General features: G+C 36.9%; 1 long non-coding RNA gene across 28 annotated transcripts in view; it reads left to right on the top strand.

Moving 5' to 3' along the window:
* LOC146543647 (uncharacterized) overlaps positions 1–21,827 on the top strand; it is a 250,158-nt gene that overhangs the window by 6,689 nt on the left and 221,642 nt on the right. For 2 of the 28 annotated variants that reach the window (XR_014885526.1, XR_014885519.1), the window contains exon 1: positions 7,388–7,532. The exons of 20 other annotated variants lie outside the window; for them this stretch is intronic. This is a non-coding gene — a long non-coding RNA (uncharacterized LOC146543647). Of the gene's footprint in view, positions 1–5,216; positions 5,465–7,386; positions 7,533–8,407; positions 8,442–20,811; positions 21,486–21,827 lie in introns of those variants that run through there. 6 more of the 28 variants (XR_014885506.1, XR_014885511.1, XR_014885514.1 and 3 more) reach the window with 6 other exon arrangements.

Genomic DNA, 21,827 nt, shown 5'->3' with positions numbered 1-21,827 from the left:
TGGTTTTTACCATTTATTCAGTTTACTCTAAAAATAAATCTCTCAAGCTCAAAAGGGATGAAATATTTTCTTTTGAATATACATGTGCACCTACACACATGTACTTGGGGATCACAGATATCTTTAAAATTGGGTGTAAAACTGGAGGAATCTTAAAAGACTTTATTATTTTATTGATTGAGGAAGGCAGAAATGCACTGATTATTAGTTTAAACAACAGTAATGATCTGTTTTCTCTTCTGAGTGGAATTACATAATGATATTCTACTGTTTCTTGAGGTGATATGGTTTTTTTATTGCTATTTACTATAAATGTAGTGAGATCATAAAAGTGTGCTGACAGCTTTTTTTTTTTTTTTTCTTTTTTTTTCTTTTTTCCACACCCTAATTGTTTTGCTAGTGAAGATTATCTTGATTTCAAGTACCAAATGTAGGGAAGGCACAAGCAGTAGGCTACCTGAGCAAATGTTTTAATAGAACTTGGTGAAGGAAAGTACCTGGAAACCATATGTGATACAAACTAATAAATCTGCTAGGTCAGCTGGGTTTAGAGACTGTTATCTGCAGGTGTGTTTTTCTCATTTTCCTTTGCATAAGTGGACATACACGAGTAGTATATGTCCAATACAATACCAAAAGTTGTATATGTCCAATACAATACCAAATATTCAGTCATCAGTGAGCCTACTTTTATGCATTAGTTTCTATAAACGTGATGCACAGAAAAAATATTTTGAACATTTTTGCATTCAAACTCTTGTGGTTCTGCATTGTCCTGTCTTTTGGGGGAGCATGCATTATATATGTCATGCCAGCGTTCATTGTCAGTAAAAAGAGAATCTGTTCATACATTACTCAAAGGGATTGGTTTGCTGTGCAACTGGTGTTACACAACCTGCAATATCATATTAGTGATGTCCAGTAAAGTTGGAGCTTGAGATTTCCTCTTCGTGGGTTGCCGTCCGCCACCAACATTTATAAAGACGTGACTTTGCTGAGAGCTCTGGAGCAATGTGTGCTTCACACTATTTACTTCTGATTTGTTCACTGTTTTTCTGGGATGCAAGTTTTAGAGTCAAAGAAAATCTATGTTAAGGATTTCCTCATTTAATGCTATAGATATAGTTTGTCTAAAAATGAAGAAATATCACCAATTAAAAATCTTTAACAGTATCATGGGTAATTAAATTCCTGTACTTAGATAATCTATTAGTGCAACAATTCTTATTGCAAAATATTAATGCTTCATTCTTACATTTTTGAGTAATTAGGCAGTGCATGTCTTTTGTAGCAGTATTTTACCAAAGAAACAGACACTCTAAAATTGTGGCTATTATGATCAGGGAAGTTTATTTTTCATTTTTTGTGTGTTTTTAAGTATGGGGTACTATAAGTTGTCTTTGTATTTGATGATAAATATATCCATACTAAGTAAGTGCAGCATCAGTGTTTGTATCTTCACTATAGGGCTGGAGAAACACCACCTCTGAGTAAATTCAGAGGACTCAGTGCCATCGATAGAACTGAGAACAGAATGCAGACCTGTGCAGATATAGCAGGCTAGATCACTGGTCACAGATGTTCTACTCTGCTGAATATAGATGCTGGTTATTTGTCATCAGCCTGGTACATTATTAGCAAATTCTCTTTTCCTAGTGATCCCTTAACACATGATTTCTCTTTATTCTTTTTGCTTGAAGAAAAATGTAGTCTGTCCTGTGTGTTGCCACTTTGCAACCCTGAAACTGAGGTTTTGGGGGGATGGGAAAGGAGCTCTGCTGACAGGCTATTAATATAATATTTGCTATTGCGATGATTTTGCATTACCTCCCACTGAGCCAAGCGTGGAGTAGCATTAGCATTGCCTTGTCTGCTCATCACTTCAGCAAGAGCAAAAATCCTCTATAGCAGACTATGCTGCATATGTCAGGAAGTTAAAAATATGCCACGGTTCTAAACCTCTATTTCAGATTATATTTTACTGTAACCAGGCAGGATGAAAACAACCATCGAGTGGCACTTACTTAGAAATATCATTCTCTGACTCTACAACTGAAGCTTTAAGTTATCAAACACACATTTGCTTGTGATGGTGAAAATGCATGCTAGTGCACAGCATGAGAAGGTGTTTGCTTTGTTTCTGCAGCTCATGAAGAGAACTGATGGGATATCTGTATTGTGGCGAGAGAAAAAGTACAGATAATTTTTACTGTTAATTCTCACCAGTCTGAATTCTAGGGCACAAAACGGGGGATGGACAAATGGATAAAAGGTGGTTTGTAACATTCTGTTCAGGACTAATAATTATTGAAATTTCTAGATGACATTAGCAAAACAGTTGTGTTCATTTTTGAATTGTTATTGTTTTCAGTTGCTGTTGGTTTGGGAAACATAAATACATTTTAAATTTTGACGTGTTTGATAATATTGTATTTGAAGGTAGCTAAAGTATTATTAACTGCTGTAGACTGCAGTGTCTTGTAGAGGTGTAACTGCATGCAGCATGTCTAAGTAAAGTATAAAAAAAATAAGACAAGTGATTGTGCTTGGAATGGAAAACACTGACCTGGTAGAATGTGATTTTAAGTTTGGGTGTGCAAAACGTGGATGGCAAAAGTTCATGGGTTGAGAAATTGCATCTCTCCTAGCCTCTTGGTCTGCTTTGATACATTACTTGGCACTGGAAAAAAAAATAATAATTTGTCAGTTCCCAGCTTAGTATTTTGTTCTGTTATCAGCTGCATGTGTTAGTAGGCTAAGTAACAACTCAGTATTTGCATGGTTCTCTGTGTTGCTAGAAATACAGAACAATTTTGATTGAAGGAATTCCTGGCCTGCTGTTCTTATGAGAAAAGGATGAAAAAGAGTATTAAAAAATCCTTAGATTGTGATAAAACAGTGTTTGGTGAGTGGAATCCAAAACCCTAACAGGGAAAGTAAAGCACCTTCAGGACTTTCCTGGGGAATGCTGTGAAGTCTGCTCTGAGAGTAGTGCCTCCTGTTTTACTGTTCATCAGAGGTGGATGCTGGTGTTATGGTAATAGATGTTGAACTTCTCAAGAATATTGTATTAGATGTTGTTGCCATGCAACAGTTGGCAGCAGAGGGGAAGTCTTAAAAGATGGTACCTGACATGAAAGTGTGTATGAAGCAAAGGTTTCCTCCACATGGAAAAAACCTCACCCACTGATGTTCCTTAACACTTTGTGTTTATGGAGACCAAAGAAAGAGTGTATGTGAGCACACTGAGGTGATGGTGGTGCATTTCAGTAGTGGCAACAGCGATGTGAAAGACAAGCCACATTCCAAATGGCCGTACACAGCTGTCACACCACGAAATGAAGAGCATCTCAATCCATTCATCAGCACAAACAACAGATTACAACCAGGGAACTTTGTATGGAACTGAGTATCGGCTTCAGTGCATTGGAAACAACTGTGGCAATGTTGGAATGTGCGCACCAAGTGGGTCACACAAATGCTCATAGAGGAACACCATATAGAGAACACCATATGCAAGTTTCTCAGGACCTATTGAGCCAAGATGAGGCTGAAGGTGTCTGTTTCCTGGATTGCATCATTACAGTGATTAAATGTGATGTTACCACTGTGAGCTGGAGACAAAGGGCAGTCTATGTAGTGGCAACATTGAAGAAAAAGTTCAATTTGCAGTAGGTAAAGAGATGTGCACTGGCTGGTGGGATGGAAAATGGGTGATCCTTATGGATTTTCTGAACTGGACAAACCATAAACTCTGGCTGCTACATCACAACACTGACTGAGCTGAAGGCTAGACCTTTCAGTCAGGTCAGAGAAGAATACAGCCTTGCTCTTGCAAAACAATAATTCCAGGCCTCATGTCAGTTTGAAGAATGTGGAGCACACTGCCAGTCTTGACTGGACTGTCCTACCACACCCACCATATAATTCAGATTTGGCAATTTCTGATTTCCATCTGTTCAGGCTGATAAAAGGTGGACTGTGTGGGTGATGTTCTCCTAGCATTGCTACCATCACATCAGCTGTGAGACAGTGTGGCACCTCTACTGTTGCAGATTTTTTTATGAGCATGGCATTAGTTGCTGGTGAAAATGCACAACTAGTGGTGATAACTGAGTTGAAAAAGTGTTTTATAAGCTGAACATTTACTTTATCAGGAAGTATTATTGTGCCCTTCGTATTCGTTGTAGTTTCCATGGAAATAAATAAGAGGCGTTATTGTTGGAGTGACCTATTCATATATATTCATTCCATAGTTACTCATCTTTAATTAGGAATTATGAATATTGTGGTGTTTCGTGTTTTTTTTTTTTTTAACAGTGTTAGTTACCTCCTTGTCTTGAAAAGGGTTTCCCCCCATTATGTGCTTAGTGGGATGTGAGGTGATGGTGCTTATTCACTAGACTTAAGGGTTTGAACACTAATTATCCTCGTTCTCAGTCTTATTGCAGTGGGGAAACTTCAAAAGCAAAAGAAGTTGTAAGGTCTTGTACTTCTTTTTAAGCCAGAGATGAAATTTTGAGTCCTTTGGGTGGTGTACACAGATGCAATATTTAGTAACATGCAAAACACAGACAAGCAGCCAATTTTATTTCAACATCACTTCAACATCCAACCATTAGATTGGATCTCCAGTGCCTTACAAAGTCAGCAGAAAGAATTTTTTTCCTTCATCTCGTGAAATCACAGTCTGCACTATAGAAACAAATGACAAAATATATACCTATATGCATTTAGGCATTTAGGCACATAAAATTAAATGCTGAGCTAATATGCTCCTATGCATGCAAGACTGCCAAATCCATGAAATTTGGCACTCAAGACAGAGAAGCTTAGGTGGGATATGGATTAATGTTCCCCATAGCTAGCTTTGAAAAGAAAAACTCTGTTATGTGAAAGCATTACACTTGAGTCTCAGCTAAAAATGAATAGAAGCCACTGAAATTGTTCATTGCAAAAGCTGTACAGAAGGGTCAGAAGGGCTAAAGAGAGGTGCAGAGCAACCTAAAGTGTTTATGCAGAGACTACCGATTTCTAGATGATCGTGTGTATTCAGAAGAGGTAATATTATGGGAAATGTATAGTTTTATTTTTTAAAAATGTTCAATGTGTATTTTAAAAAAAGGCAGTTCTGAAATTCTGCTTTATGATGTAAAAAATGTGAAGTGCAACCCATGAGGAGTTTACTTGGTTTGGGGTAACAGTATGTTAAGATAAGCAGGGAATTTGGTACAAGTTTCTGCTTAGGTGACATGCTAATAGTAACTGATAGGCTTTACCAAGAGACAGGTTTGGCTTGTGGCTCTTCAGAGCAACTTCCTACGTGATCTGCTGAGACAGTACAGGAGTTTTGTGACTTTGGCGCTAAGAGATACGAAACTAATTTAACCCTCCGAAATAGTCAGTTGAGGAGGTTCTTCCTCTTTGGTTGCAAGGATGTTTTTCATAAAACTGCTTTGTGGTGGTGGGTCAGAATTGATGATTGATGCGTGCATGTGCATGGCTTTAGCTGTGTAGAAACCTAGTAATTTTTAAATGTATTTGAGTATCTTATTTATATCCCAGCTTAGCATATTGCAGTAAGTTAGCTGGTATGTTCTAATTTTTAATCTGAATGTTAAGAACGCTGCTTGAGATGAAGCCTGAATTTTTATTGAAACTGATTTTGAGTCACTGATGCGTATATGTGCATCTCTAATGCTAATAGTGAAAATATTTGGGCTTGAAATGTAATGAATTGTTCTTCTAGGACAGATACTACAGAACAATTACGTAACCATTCCTAATGTGTTGGGTTGGTTGTTTTTTTTTTTTTTTTTTTTTTTTTGTATATATCAAGTAATGAGTCAACACACTTTATCTTTAAAACTTCCAAGTCAGCAGAAGCCCTACAAACTTTCTAATCTCTTTGAATTCCTCCCTTCTCCCTTCCCCCCCCCCCCCCCCCCAAAATATATATGAAGAATAGTCATTGTCCTGTTTATGCTTGATACGTGCTACTGAAAGATCACTCAGTTCTTTCATTTGGATGAATTTACAATATTCTATTCTGCAGTGTCTTGAAACATTTTTCTGTTTTTCTGGAGGCTCCTCTCCAGCATTGTTCTTATATAAGCTGATAAATTCCCAAATAAGAATTAATGTCCTAGCACTCTGAGTCTGTGATTTCCCATGTCTCTGCAGAAGTATAAAGAAATGGTAATGAAACTAGAATCTTTTTATCACTACACATCTTTGTCTTGTCTCTTTTCATTTGTAAGCTCAGCAGCAATACATATGCTATATTTTAACCAGCAGCATTGTGCACTTGATGAAGCTGCTGACTTTATAATGCAGGTTAGACTAGATGATCTTACTGGTCCCTCCTGGCCTCAAATGCTTAGAATGAAATTGTAACCTCATATGGGAAAGATCTCTGTAAAAATGCCCGATTTATGCATGCTTGGAATTTCAATAATGCTTGGTTTGATTAGAAAGAGAATGAAGACTGTAGAAGAGCGCTGTAGAAGTATCAGTTTAAGCAGATCCTGTCACCCTTCTAAAGAGTTGAACTTCCATGTGCATTGAGATAAACAGGAAATTTTTAGATTAAATCCATTTATCTGATGTCCTGCTAATGTGCAATCCTTATACCTTCAGGTTTTCATTTTCTGGGAGTTCATCATTTTTAAGATGGTTTTAAATTTGAATAACAAACAGTGAGACCCATTACTCAGAATTCTGAATATATTCCTATAAATTATTTTTGTTACTTCTTATAACTATTTCATACTACATTTATACCTTAACTTAATTAAGTGGGTTATTAATTAGCTATGTTGGAAAAGGGCACAATCATTAGAAGTGCCTGAGTCACCATCTCTGGATATGTTCAAGAAACGCCTAGATGTTGTACTCAGGGACATGGTTTAGTGGGGAAATACTGGTGGTAGGTAGATAGTTGGACCAGATGATCTTGGAGGTCTTTCCCAGCCTTGGTTGGTTCTGTGATTCTAAGTGTGTTCATTTGAAAACTAAAATAATCAAAGCAGTAGTAGTGTGTTCAAGTGGTCTTGCCCTTTCTGTGTGATCTTTCTAACGTGCAGTAGAAGTTAGTCATGTGGAAACCAAGAGATCATAGAGAGCTAGATACTATTTCTGTTATTTCTTATTGTTCTTAAATAAATGCAGTTGTTTAACAGGAGACATATCTCTGAGAAAATTAACAGTGTAATTATTACTGAAGCTACAGTTAAGAGACAGTGATGTTGCATAGCTGTCACTAAAGATCTCTACCTACAGTTCTGCCTTCCATTCATGGTGACTCAAAGCAAAAATGTTCTTAGATGAATTTTTCTTTCATTATCCATTGCAACCACTTTCATATCTGAAGTGAGTTAACTGAGATTCTAGGGGCCCTAAGGCCACGCTGATCTTAGCTTGGATGCAGTTATGTGATGCATTCTGCAGTTAGCTGATCAAAAAGAAGAGCTGTGAGGAGAGATTCTGCAGAACAGAATTTGTTTGTTTTGTAGCATACATTTAAAAAGAAGGTTTGTACTTTGTGTTGAGTGCTTAGTTTTCACTGTTTAAAGAGAAGATTGCTTGGTCACTCACATAAATTACTAGTACTGTTGTAGCTGTGATCATCTATAAGTGGTGCAAGTTTTTAATAGAGCATCTATTGGAAAGATTGAAAAAAAATAACTACTAATATGTCTTGGAATATATTTTGCACCTTCACTAAGATATATTGTTCTTTCTCAGTACATTGGTGATATTAACACAATCCTATTTGTTAATCAGTTTCCAGCAGCTAGCTTGATTTAGCTGTTAGCAGATGGATTAGTATTCAAAGGACTGTCTGGACATTTTGAAGTTTAAATGAGTGGTTATTGAAGGTTTCACTGGTTCATTAGAAAATCTTACAGTAGTTGTTTGTTTTCTTTTTTTGGGGGAAGGGAAAGGAACATCTATCTGTACTGAGATCCTTATCACTCTCATCCTCCTTGCATTTATTAAAACTGGGAATCTTCATTTGTGTGTTACTTAAGGAGCTCTAATATAATTCAGTCAATGAAAAGCAACTTATTTTCTTCTATATCACTTAAAATTTGGAATGCTAATTGCACAGAAAATGCCTTGCTGTAGTTTCTTGAGAGTTTGTTGTTGTCATTGTAATTATCATCTACTGCTACTGTTATTATAATCATAATTCATTAACCGTAAGAATATCAACTGCATTGTGTGTTTCTGTCATCAGAACTTTAAAGAGAATGCGTTTGTTTTTGGACTTGTTTATAGTAACTTACAGAGTTAATTTGAGAAGTACCTAGTAAGGCTGGAAAATATTTGTAGTTTAATTTTTCCTTGATAGAGATAGCATGGTTAAACTGGTTCTTAAATCTTCTTTTCTTTTCCTTTTCAGGCTTTTTCTAATGTAATGAAGTGTTGATTTGAACGTATGTTCCTGACAGCTGACCTCCCCACTGCCCTGTGTAGAACCTATTTGTTAAGTCTTCATCTGGTGGAAATGACCAGTTTAGATGGTTGTTTATTTTCTCATTGCAGTGATAGCTGAAGTCTTCAGGAATATTTAATTTACCAGACTATTCAGCCAATTTGTATCTTTGTCCCTATTTTAAAAATGATGTGCTCCCACATATATCTCAGGAGCCACCCATGTATCTCCTACTGTGTGTAACTTCTGATACTGCATTACCAGCTGCTGTTTCCTAACTGCCATCCCTGGAATGTCAGCAAATACCATCAAGTGCTTTCTTTTCCTTCACAGTTTCAGATTTGAAAGTGGTGGGTTTTTTTTCCCCTCTCTGCTTGGATTTCTTTCCAGTGATTCCCCTCCCCCTCTTCTTTAGTTTACAGACTTCTACAGTGCTTTTTTTTTTTCTGTGCTGATTGCAGAAACACCCACCTTTCTGTGGTTTTAGTAGAGCCTTTCATGCTCTTTTCTCTGTACCAGCCCTCTAACCAGATATTTAGGCCAATTATTCTGTTCAGTTTCATTATTCTGCTCCCACAACTACAGTAATAGCCCACTTGAAAGATCACTTGGCTTCTTTTACTGTTGAGACTGCTTGCTAGTTCCCAGAATGGCATCTTCGCATCCTCTGATCTTCTTTCTTTTTTTTTTTTTTTTTCCTTCTGGAGTTTTATTTAAATTAAAAGGGGTGAGGGTTAAAAGGAAAGCCACACACATAAATGAGAGGAAGGATGGGGGAAAAAAAAAAAAAAAGAAAAAGAAAAAAAAAAAAAAGCAGTCCAGATATCAAATACATGCTTTCGAAAAGGAAAAATTCCAACACTGGTAATTTGCAGGAGACACCGAATATCACTAGAATAAAAATCCCATTAAGATTGCTAGAGCAAGCATTGCCTGCTCTTTGTTTTGCTAAGTATGAATTTTACTTACAATTAGAAGATGACACCTAGAAAACCTTTACTTCTGCTGTGTCTGTGCACATTCAGATTATACAAGCTTTCACTTCAAAATAGCTTTGTTAAATGAATGTTTTAGTATGGTGTAGGGCCACCATGTTTTATGCCACCATGTTAATATCTCTCAGATTATACGTATCTTTTAAATTTAACTTCTCGTTTTTCTGCCTCCTTTTATGTTCTCTTATTTTTTTCCTCTTTTTTCTTATATTTTCATCACTAATGCATGAAAGTATTTTGCCTCTTCATTTCTTGGTAAAAATGTTGAAGATGCACAGAAATATTTAGTGCTTACTCCCTGGAGGACAATCACCATCAGATGAGAATTTTAAGACTGGATCTTAGTCATTATGTCTTGTTAAACATCCACTTATAGTATATGTAGATTCTGTTGTCCTTAATATTGGAATTGTTTATCTAAGATGAAAATTGTGCATTGTTGTTGAACAATAGAGTAATCTGTTAAAAAGATTTGCCTGTAACTTGCTCATAGCTTTCAGCTTTTTTCTCTTTTTCTGTAGCAAGTTAGTTTGGTTGTTTTTCAGTTGTGCAGCAAAACACAGGTGACTCTGGTTAAGAATCTTTTTTCTTAAGTATTGTATCAAACACTGAAAGATTGTACCATATGCACTAATACTCTATAGAGATTAACAAAAAACATACCTTTTTCAGTCTTATAAATAGCAAGAATATGCATCTAGGGTGAACTACATAGCTTACTGCCATTTATGCAGACAGTGTGAGTGTAAAAGGTGCTTAAATGGTCAGATATTTCTTGCCATAGGTCTCTTACTTGCCCTACCTTTCAAAAAGTTTTAATTTCCATTCTTCCAGCCAAAGGGAATATGAGCCTGCCACTGTTTAAAAATACATTACTGACAACACCAGTGTTACTTGCAGAGAGGAGGATCAACCACATGTAGAAGAGTTCTTAATGTGTGGTGCTCTGTGCTGAGACGAGCTGATGCTCTTTCTCAGTCTACTTCCTAATGAACAGGTGCCTTGTATTACTAAGGTTGCCTTTCTTGTTATCACCTCAGAGAGGCTAATGATTAAACGGGTACTTCTCAAGGTCAGGGATAAATTACATACCCAGGAGAGTGTGAACGAAAGTTGCATTGCTATTCTCTGTACTGTATTAATGCAGATGAAAGAGGACCTCACTTATCAGAGCTGTCAGTCCAGCACCTTTCGCAGCCATTCAGCTTATTTATAGAAAATCCTGAGAATTCTGAATTTAATTGTTCTAATATATACAATTATATGGTGAAAAGGTTCTTTATAATGAGGGGGCTGTTATAAAGTGCATATGGCAAACTGCTTCTATATTCAAAAGGAAGAACTTTTGCTCATTTATTGTTAGTGATACGATGAACTAGACAACAGCATACAGGCCATGTTTATACCTTCATGCAAGTACCAGAAAATATATTTTGTTTTTAGAAATATGTTCAGATAAAAAGTCTTTTCTCTCATTTTCTTTGTATTTTGGAAGCTTAAACTCCCGGTTTACAATGCTGTTTTGAGATCACAAGGTCACAGAGATTATGACTGAGGGGCTGTGCACCTAAAATAATTTTGTGAATCTGTGTGTATGTTCTGTAAAGTAAGAAATGATTCATAGAGAGAAGTGAGAGCAGGGTCCAGGGCTTGATCTGCTCTGTGTCAGTGGTCTTATGCTGTGTAAGTTCACCTGCATTTTCTTAAATTCTTTGTATCATCTATATGAGCTATTAAAACCTCCCATGTGACCTACAAGCAAAATAATTGAATATTTTTCCTATTTATTTGATTTTATTTTTTTTTCTTGGTGCATCTCCAAAGCGGTGTGTCTATGGCATATGATAAAGAGCATGCTTTGAGGTTATATTTTCCCACAGTTTCTAACAAAACGAGGCAACTTACTACGTGAATTTTATAATCCCAGTTATAACTCATTTTTATTGAAATATCATTAATTGTCACAGATAACACTTGTACAACACAGAGTGGTACAATGCTTTGATGCGTTCTAGTCTGTCACAAACAGTTCCACCATCTCTTCATGATCTGTTTTAACTTACTGTGAATCATTCAGGGACTGTGTTTTTTAAGGATGGCAGAAAATAATGGATTTTGCATTTCAGTAACCGCTAGAGAAACATTCTTATCTTTCCTATTTTGGATGTGTGAGGTACATTTTGCAACACAAGTACCTCAGAACTGTTTTCAGGCAGCATCAATCCCTACCTGTTACTCTGCTCCAGAGCCTCATCCTCTTCCTTCTTGACCTGGGCACCGGCAGGGCTGTTTCTCACATGCTTTCTCTCACTTTTCACAACCATGCAGCATCTTTTTTCTGTTTTCCCAGAGGTGCCTCCGGGCCCCTCACCCCTGTGGGGCGGCCATTTTGTGAGAGGCTGGGGCTGAGGGGGCCTCACCTCACACTGGCTGCACCTTTCCATCGATGCCTAGTAAAGTTAGCCCCAGTTTCTAGTTAACTAATTTTAAGGTGGAGAGTTTTCCCAAGCTAATCCCTAACTTGAAAGTGTGGATGTGAAGGAGAGAAAATGTGTGGAATAAAGTAAGTGTCACGTGGGCTGAGGGAGGCATTGAGAGGAGAATGAGAAAAAGGTGCTCTGCGTGTCTCTGAAAGGCCTATTTTCTCTGTGCTGTAGTTAGAAACATCCAACCATAAATTATACCTATGCATGCAATTTCTTCCTTTGTAAAAGTTTTATTATAATTACTTAAAAAAAAAAAAAAAAAAAAAAAAAAGTGAGTTTCATCAGTTTACTTGGCTATTCTGGACCATGAATTCAGTGTGCAAGGGGAATACCTCGATGTTTCTTTTATGATGTAGGAAGCTTCTGGAGATCAGAAGCTTAGTCATAAAAAAAAGCAGAAGCACAAGTGGCTGAAACTTTACAGCCCGTTGGTTAAGAGCAGAACTTAGCTCAAATGCCTGAAGAACATAAATGGGGCTCTGTTAATCAGGGAGTTGGTTGAACTCATTGTTTTGTCTGACATCAAACTTGTTTCTGTTACTGCTTATAAAATAGCAAAAGCCTTTGAATTCATTATTATAATGACGTTCTTCTGTGGTACATTATTACGTGGTCTTGATGGAGAAATTAGACTTCAACTGATGTTGACTAGAGCTCTGCTAGAAATAACACCATCCTAGTGTATGTTAGTACTTTAATTTTTACTTTTTATAAATTGCCCAAGATTCAGAGGATTGCTGAGGATTGAACTTCCATTGCAGACTTCTAATTTAGCAACATAAAGGCAAATGCATATGTATGATGGAGGAAAAAAAAAAAAAATTGGAAAACAAGCAAAAAGGAGCTCTTCTCTAGTCTGCTTCTTTCTCAGACACTGTGGCCAAAGTCAGCTGAGAAATTTTTGTATTGAAGGACATGGGAAAAGACCTGTGGCAGTGGAATGGGAAAAAGCTCTTTCATGTAAGATGTATTGCAAAACTGAACCTTAGGGCTACAACTTTTGGTACACTACAAAGATGTGGAGGCAGCTGCTAAACCTTGTATTGCAGGTGTGTGTGTGAGGAGTTGAAAGCAATGCTATGAGTTCTAGTTTGTCCTGTTCAAATTCCTAGATTGAATTCAGAAGTTAGATTTTTAAAAATCTTTATATTATATATTATATTATTAATATATTACATATTAGATTTTAAATGTCCTCATATATTTACATAAAGCTAATATAGATTAATTTATATGTGTATAGAGGAGTGTGCTATGCCTTCAGCCATATTTCCTTATATGCTCTTTACTTGCAGAACTTCATACACAGAAACTAAATTTAGTTCTTGTTTCAGAATGAAGCTTGAAGATGCTAAGGTTAGCCTCCTGTAATACTGTTTTTTTTCAACAGCTATAATTTTAATAGATTGGTCTTTGATAGGGTAATCTAAGAACTTATTCTCAGTGGAGTTCACAAGCCAGATACTCTGTAGATCTAGTATTATTATTATTTTTTTAAACTAAGCTTTCGTTTTTATATCTTGATGTTAACTATACTACAGAAACAAACAAACAAAACTAAAAATGGGTTATATTAGAAATGAATGCTAATGAGCTCAGCTTTATCCATGGGAGAAACAGTTTACTTAAGACCAAAAACTTGTATTTATTTTTGTGGATCTGCCTTTAGATGTGGACTTTAACATAAGGAATGAACAATATTGCAGTTTTTCGAGTGTTAATTTGCTTGTTTTGTTTAAGATAGTTGAACATTATTCTTTCTTCAAAAAGCTGCTGGCCTTCTAATAGCTCAAAACTTCTCCCAATGTTTCAACAACTTAATTTGTCACTTGAATATTTTGCCTGATTACGTGTGCCTATCTGCCAAATTTGGTGAATACAGCATATTGCTGCAGTTGGTATAGTGGTATAGTAGAACAGAAATAACTCATTTCCTGACTACTGCATGAAAAAATACAGTTTGTTCCCCAGTGTCTGCAGCACTGACTTTCTCATTACTCAGGGACTGTGTTGAGACCTCCTTACCTTGAGCTATTGGTTTCAGTGTGAAAAATCATGACACAGAATTTCCTTCTGGGTTGTTGAGAGCTGTTGTGTCTTGCTGTGGATTACATGGTCCCTAAGGATGAACAAAGTCACAGATGCGCTGTCAGTGAAATGCTAGTCTTTTCTCTTGTTTAGTCATGGCAGGACTGGATTAATCCTATTTTTAGTCATTACAGTCAGAAATAACTTCTCTCTTGTTAGCACTCTGATTCTCAAAAAATAAAATCTCAGACAAAACCTTGTCCCCAGTAGAGAGGGTTCTATCATTCATTTAAATGAACTCAAATTCTTGCCTTTTTTTTCTTTTTCCCCCATGGGTGTGTTTTTAATGTTTTCATACCTGTGTGAGATTTCCTTTTCTGTATCATGTTCTGAAGGACATTCAAAGACATTCATTCTATTCATTTTAAAAGTAAGGCATGTGGATCATCTTATCAGTTCAATAATATAAGTGCTGTCCTTTGAAATCAGCTTGGGAAGTACTATTTCTGGTTTTAGTTTGTAATCTGCCCAAGCTCCTTTAATACACCAGTCTGGGAAAGCAGGAATATCAAAGCTTCTACCAAACACAGGTGACCAGTACAGCTTACTGACAAGCTTCTGATGCCCTGATCCTGACTGGCCGAATCCCATGTGCTGGCAAGGCCAGAGCTTGCAGTGGTGAATGGTTCTGTGTCCTGAGAAAAGATGGATATTCTCTCTAGAAAAACTGGTCAGTGTCTGGTTCTGTAGTCCAGAAGTCATCATTCCATTTCATTTTAGTATTTTACAGCAAAGTAAATTTTTCTCCATCCAAGAAATTAGATGTCAGAGAGGGGAAATTGCATGGGTATAATTTGATGAATTGGACTGATTACTCAGAAGGATGGTAATAGACTTCTCCTCCTTGCTCAGTAGTTGAAGCTAATAGCTGGCTTAGCTACCAACTTCAGTGTCCTAGTTAAATGAGTTCGGTGACTTCAGACCTAAAGACGTCTCTTCTTAACCTCAAAAGCCGCCACAGCCTTTGCTAGCTGACAGTAACTGAAATATTTGTTGATACCAAACAAAAGTAGCAAGGAATGGGCATGGAGACTGAAGTTACAATCCTTCACAACTGTGTTGACATATATTATTGGCAATAAAGTTGATGAGATTGTGATACTTCGCAAAAATGAGGATTGCTTTTTTTCAGATGTTTCTTAAAAATAAATCTTTAAGTTGAACACAGTTTTGTAAGCTTCTCATTCCAATAACTGGAAAGTAGCTGGCAAATGCAATAAAATAAAATACAGTTTTATTCATGTTCACTTAATTCATACTCACTTAATTTTTACTGCTATCTGTTAAGGTCTTCTGTGAAAATGCAACATAAAAAGAAATATATTCCACTCTTTTTACATTTTTTTTCTTTTTTCTTTTATCATGCATGCACACACACAGAATGCTCTGGATGCTTTCTACTTGTCCAGTTTTGCTTTCAATGTATGTATATAATTATGTGTTCTTGCTGTCATGGTAATTGAAACCAGAGTTTTCAGAATGTGGAAATCAGTTGTGTTAGCCTGAAACATGGAAGCCCAGTAACAAATACCGTGTGACTGTACTGTTGGCTTAGGGCTAATGTGACGAGAGGATATCCAGGGGGAGAAGAGTTTCATTTGTTTAAATCAAATAAGCATTAAAAATGTGTAAATGTCTAAGTATTATATCTTCATGTGTTGAAAACATTCTTCAAGCTATTTACACAGATTACTGTAATTTAGTGTGGGTTTTGGTGCTGGGTTTTTTGTTTTTGTTTGTTTTGGGGGGGGGGGGGGTTGGATGAAATGCTGTAGTCTTGTATGTGAGCATTCTCATGTCATACATCCGGAGGTGATTGCAGTGAGGTTTCCTGTTTGGTTGATGACTTCTAGAGATTTAAGATGAGAGATGTATTGTTGTCATTTATCCCTTTGAGGACAAGTGATCCTGAAAGGAGGACAAAATGGGGCATAACTGATCCTATTTACCTCAGAGAGTGTTCTAGTTTTATAAAGTTTGAGGAAAAGAGACTTTAAATTTTGACGTACTTAAAAGTTGTAACAAAATTTGATATATTTATATTTTCAGTTACTTTTGTGCCTTATTATTTTAAGGTAAAGGAACAAGTGGAAAGAAATCTGGAAGAATGCTAAATTTCTCCTAAATGTAGAATCCATTATATCTAAACTGTTTCCAGCAGACATCTTTCTAACTAGTTTCTAAAGCTGAACATGGAGATTGTCTGTTTTCCTTGCATATCTGCATTTACCTCTGTGAAGTTTTTATCAATTCTAATACAAATTTCCATTTCTCTAACATGAATGCACATTTCTGTTTTGTTAAAATGATGTTTTTCAAGAAAAAGCTTTTCTAGAAAAATCTCCACTATTTCAGTCTACTCGTATACTGCTTTTGGGAGTGCTGCTCTTTCAGATTCTTCACCTGAATTTCAACCTGCAGGTGATATCCACAACTCAACAGAAATCCATTCTGGGTTTCATCGAAAGCAGGTGCAGCAAAATGATCATTTCAGGTGGTATCCAGGGCATGCTTTATTCTGTCTATAAGGCCTCCAGTATGAGACTTGCTTTTATATGCAACAGCTTTGTAGATTCAGTTTTAGCTTCTGATCTAGATCCGTTAGCACAGAGCTGTTACATTGACTCTCAACCTACATTTCTGCAGTTTATTATTTCTGAGAAGGAAATATCCTTGAATCACAGCTAATCTTTTTCAAACCATTTCTACGAAGACCTTTTCAGACTCTAGTTGTGTCCCCCATGTGCCAGCAGAGCTGCCTAGCTTAGACCAGTATGCATACTTTGTGGGAGTGGTATTTCTTCTGTCATCAGTTTAATGGTGTTAAGGTGTTTAATGGTTAAGGAATAGTAATGTATTCAGTGCTGAACAAGAACTTGATGCCTTCTACCTTGTGTACATTGAATCAGTGATAGCTGTACTATAATTGTTTTTCTACCATTACTTACTCTGTAGAAGTACTGTTTAGATCATGTTCCTTGTTCAGACCAGAGGCAGACTTGAGATGGTGCCGGAAGGCTTCCTAAAACTGTGCAATATGACATGAGTTATTTCCCACATCACAATGCGTCTTACTTCATTAGACCTTAAAGAATCCATGCTCATATTTGTTCTTTTCCTGTTTTTCTTTGAGGTGACTTTAACTGTGAAAGAAATTTAGAGTAACCAGTCTGCAATTTCTTTCTCCTCCTTTTAAAGACAGGCATTATTTTTGCTCTTTCAAAAGCTTTTGTACCCCTATCCATCCATCAGGTCTTCAGAAATAATTCTAGTATTAACAGCTTTCAATCAGTATCAACTGAAATACTCATCCATTTCCCGAAGACTTTGGGCAAGTTTAATACCAATACCAATTGGCACAGCCAGTTTCAAATTACTTGACCTAAGTATTTTCTCTGACCTTTTCTTTCCTTGTTCCCTCCTGATACTGACCCCTTTAGTTTGTAGTTTTTAGCTGTGGACTCCAGCTAATTACAATCGACTTTCTTGGTAGCAATGGTCAATAAAGCAGTGAACACTTCAGAAGTCGTGGCGCAGTATGTCAGTAGTGTACCTCACCTTTAAGCTGCTCACCAGCCAGTAGTATTCTTTGGTGCTCCTCTTATTTGGAATTGTAGGAGTTATTTCTATCCTTCATCTCTTGAGATTTGTACCTCAATTTATCTGGCCATTTTCTGGCACTGCCTTTGCTGTGTTTTTTTTAATGCTTAGACAGTTTCCACTGTCTGATATTTACCCCTTATATTTGAAATCAGTAAGGAAGATGTACTGAAGATGGCTAAAACTTAAAATGTCTATATCCTTTCTTCACACTGAGGCAATCAGCATTCTGTTATTTTTTCTTCAGAAAGGATCTGCCTTATTTCTTCTTTCTGCCTTTTTTTTCCTTTCTTTCCACGCGTCTGTTCCAGGCAACCTTGTTTGCCGCTTCTGAGTTTATTAAAATCTTGCTTCTTAATATGCATTGTGTTTATTTGCTCTTTTCTTTTCATGACTTGTAAATTCAAATTAGAGTCTAGCCATTTGCTCAGGTTCAGCTTTGGGGTAACTTCATGACTGTCTTTTAAGTTTTGCGTGTAGTGACACATCAATGAAAAAATGTAAGGAAGTTATGAATGTAGTTAATACTTTCTCATGTTTTATTAGTATGTGTGACTTCAATTCCTGAAACTGAGCCAGGTGTACAATCACAGATGGCCGAAGTGTGCAGTGCTCCCACTCCCAACTGGATCAAAACAGACCAATCGGGTTCTGGCCATCAGCTCAGTATCTTACAGGTTGTTAATGATGCATCGTATTCTGCTAATGACATCAGTTTGGGTTTTGTGGGGTTTGTTTGTTTGTTCGTTTTTGTCCAAATCTGTGAATGATCTTTTTTGCATTGATTTTTTTAATTTAATTTGTAGAAATGCTTTAAGTTAAAATTATTGATCATCTTTGTTGGGGTAGGGTGTTTATTATTTTTTCTTTAATCCAAGAGATAAGGATTTAAGTTCCACTGTTAGAATGGAATGTTATTCTGGAAATATCTGTATTGTGTGAATCATATGTTCCATACTTAAAATGGTTTGGAAAATCTGGGAAAGCTAGAATGGAATAAAAGCTAGGTTAGGGGTGAGGGTTGAGGAGGGAGACTTTTTTGTAATGTGGTTTCATGCTGAGTGTACTTTACACTGTTGCCTTCCTTTAGGTGGCAGGTGAAATTCAGGACTCTTGACTTCTAAATCCTGAGTGCTCTGGGAATGGCTTTACATGCCACAGTGTAGCGACCAAAATGAACCAAACCACTTCAGTAGAACTTTTATTGTCCAAATGGGATTGAGCTCCTGGAAGAGCATTCTCTTCTGCTTCTCTTGTGTCAAAAATTAATCTCCTCTACTTGAGACTATTTAACAGCTATCGACAGTTTTACTTTTTCATTTTACACAGTCAGAACCCTCAAAACGAGCAAGATCGTGGTTTTACTTTCTCTGACCTATAGCGTTTTTTCCTCAGATGCTATTTGTGCTGCTTGGGTATAGCAAGCACAGTGGTTTAAAATGTTAATGGTAGGGGGCAAACTCCTTATGCTTATTAGCTCTCTTCCTTCCTAGCATAATTAAAGATGATTGACTACAAAGTAGCACACAAATAGGAGGAGTGATCTTACTGCATGTGCCTGTGTGCCACTTTGGTTGTACACTGGGCTAAGAATTAGAAATGTTACTGTCTTCCTTAACTGTAAAATACACCTCTGTAATCTATTTACTGTTGCTGGTTGGAAAAAAATATATTAATCTACTTTGCCTTATTTTTAGGCAAATACATATATATATAAGTTTTTTGTAGCGTCAGCTACCCTTGCTTGTTGTTGTTGTTATTGCACATTAGCAAAAATGCACGCTGAATTTTAACAGAAATTTCTAACTGGAGATTGAGGAGTATATATTTTTCAGAGAATCACAAGCAAGATCTTTTGGTAAGATAAGCCTCATCGGGAAACAAGACATTTCATTTGGCTGCTTTTGCCAAATGCTCTGTGCCATGCTGAGTGCTGGGCTTCAAGTATGTTATAAAAATGACTTGCAAAGGTATTCAGAAAATACACTGAAAAAGCAGTTTGGGGGGTGTAAAATGTGTACTTTCAAAAACAAAATTCATTTTTAAATCCAGCTGTTTCACTGAGAACTGATGGGACAGTTAACTGTTGTGCTGTTAAGTGTCTTTGCCAACCAGGGAATTTAGGAGATTTTGGGGATTTTTTCTTCTCCAGGTCTTTAGCACTGACACTGTATCACAGAAAAATGCAACAACTAGTTTGCAATTTGGAAGCTGAGAACAAACAAAACACATCTCAGAGAGAAGCCCTCAGAAGGGAACAGCTTTTATGGCTCTTCTATAAGAAGTTATTCTGGAGTTTCTGATTGGTTTGGCTCACTGTGAATGCACACTCTGTATTTACATAGGTGGATGTGTCTTTCTTCAAGTTGTCTCTCTGTTATTTTCATTAGCTTTGGCAATGACACTTACCCTGGTGTCAGTACATCCAAACAGACTGCATTCTGTTCTCCTGAACTTGATTTGCTTACCTGAGAAATTAATTTAGATAAACGTGTGCTATCACTCAAAAGTGAAAAAGCTACTCTCAAATTCTTACTCAACTGTTTTGGGGGTTATCAGTGCTGGTTATTACTGGGGCTTGCTATTCAGCAGCTGGCAAAAATTAAGCCAACCTTTACGTCAACTATGTTTTGCAGTCTAAAATCACCTCAAATACTGTTAATTCTCCTTCTACCAATTGTTGGTGCTTTTACCTAGATGTAGGTGACAATTCATGATAAACTTTGTAATTACTTGTGTCCTGCATGAGTTATGTTCTGTGAGTCAAATCTGTGCCTCAGTGGCTAGCAGTGGTTGCTTAATTACTTCTCAAGTGCGTAATTGCACCCATATGCCCTTTTGTACATTGCCTTCTGCTTTTCCTGCTCAAACTATATTGAGGCTGTAACAAAATGCACTTTCTGCTCAGCCTATATTCTTTTTCTAATAGTTATTAATGTTCAATTTGCCTAACTGAGCACAGAGCTGATGCTTTCAGACGGCTATCTACAACAATTACAAGAGCTCTTTCTTCTGTAACTACTCAGTGGATACCACATAGAGGATGTAAAGTTGGGATTAATTTCTGATCACTTAGAAATCATTAGTGCACCTCTGGTTTAATGGGAAGATACCGTTACCACTAAGGCTTCTAATAGTTTCAATATTATATCAAGTATTTTAACTGCATACAGAGGGATGTGCTACGGAAGTGATGTGCAGCTTTTGACAAGGCAGACAAAGCTTGACACATGGTGCTCTTGTTTTGCCAGAAGAGGTGTTTATGATGAATTATTTAGCACTGCTATGTAATAGTGGATGTACCTTTCCTTCTTCACCTCCCACCACTTCAGTTTGTCTTAGTCTGAAATTCAGCAACCCACCAACTCCTGCAGCAAAGTTGTGGTTCAGAAGTTCCTATCCTATGTCTTTGTAGGTTCCTATTTTTTTGTCTAGCTGGTTCTGGATCCTACCTCACTAAAAACTGCACATTTTCAGCCTGAATTATTTCAGTGTCTTTACACAGACACGGCTCTGCAGACCGGTAGCTCTGTTAGTTGGAGCAATAGTTCAGTGCCTAGCTTCATTTCTGAAACTGCAGCAGCGCTGTACTGTTGGGGCAATTTCTTAAATAACTCAGAAAGTTGGCATGTGCTGACAACTTGGTTGTTGTGTAGCTTTAAAATACAAAAATTTTCCTGATCTTACAATTTTACCTTAGTTTTGTATATATGGTGGGTAGGAGTATGGCCACTTAGATGTCTTTTGGGGAGCGTCCACCAAGGTTAAGATGTGTCAGGAACTATATGGTTCTTTGTATAAATGAGTTCCAGATAATTCAGTCTCCATATAACAAGACGGAGCAAATCTTCACAGAAATCAGCCAGTGTTATGCTGGTAGGTATATTGGACTTTGGGAGAATGAAGTTTTCACCCCTTATGTCATTAGCTGGTCAGAGGAGTTGAATGCTGCTGCTGGAAAAGGGTCCTCATCTCCTGGGAAGCAGTACAAGAAATGCATCTAATACACTTTTAAAGATACCAAAACGTATTAGGAGCATTTTACATTCTGTTTTTACATGCTATATGAAATTAACTGCTGTCTTAGTGAAAGAAGGCTCCCAAGAAGTTTGGCTGTGTGGGATGTTCTTGCTATGTAACTCAGTTGCCCAACTTTCACTTAATTAGCCAGGTTTTGTATAAAAGCGTAGTGATGTGTATGATGGCATCTATTGCTGC

This window comes from Meleagris gallopavo, chromosome 11, assembly GCF_905368555.1.
Source record: "Meleagris gallopavo chromosome 11, MGAL_WU_HG_1.1, whole genome shotgun sequence".
NCBI classification, from domain to species: domain Eukaryota; kingdom Metazoa; phylum Chordata; class Aves; order Galliformes; family Phasianidae; genus Meleagris; species Meleagris gallopavo.
Note: the sequence above shows the minus strand (reverse complement) of the source record. Positions and strands in the feature narration are given on the sequence as shown.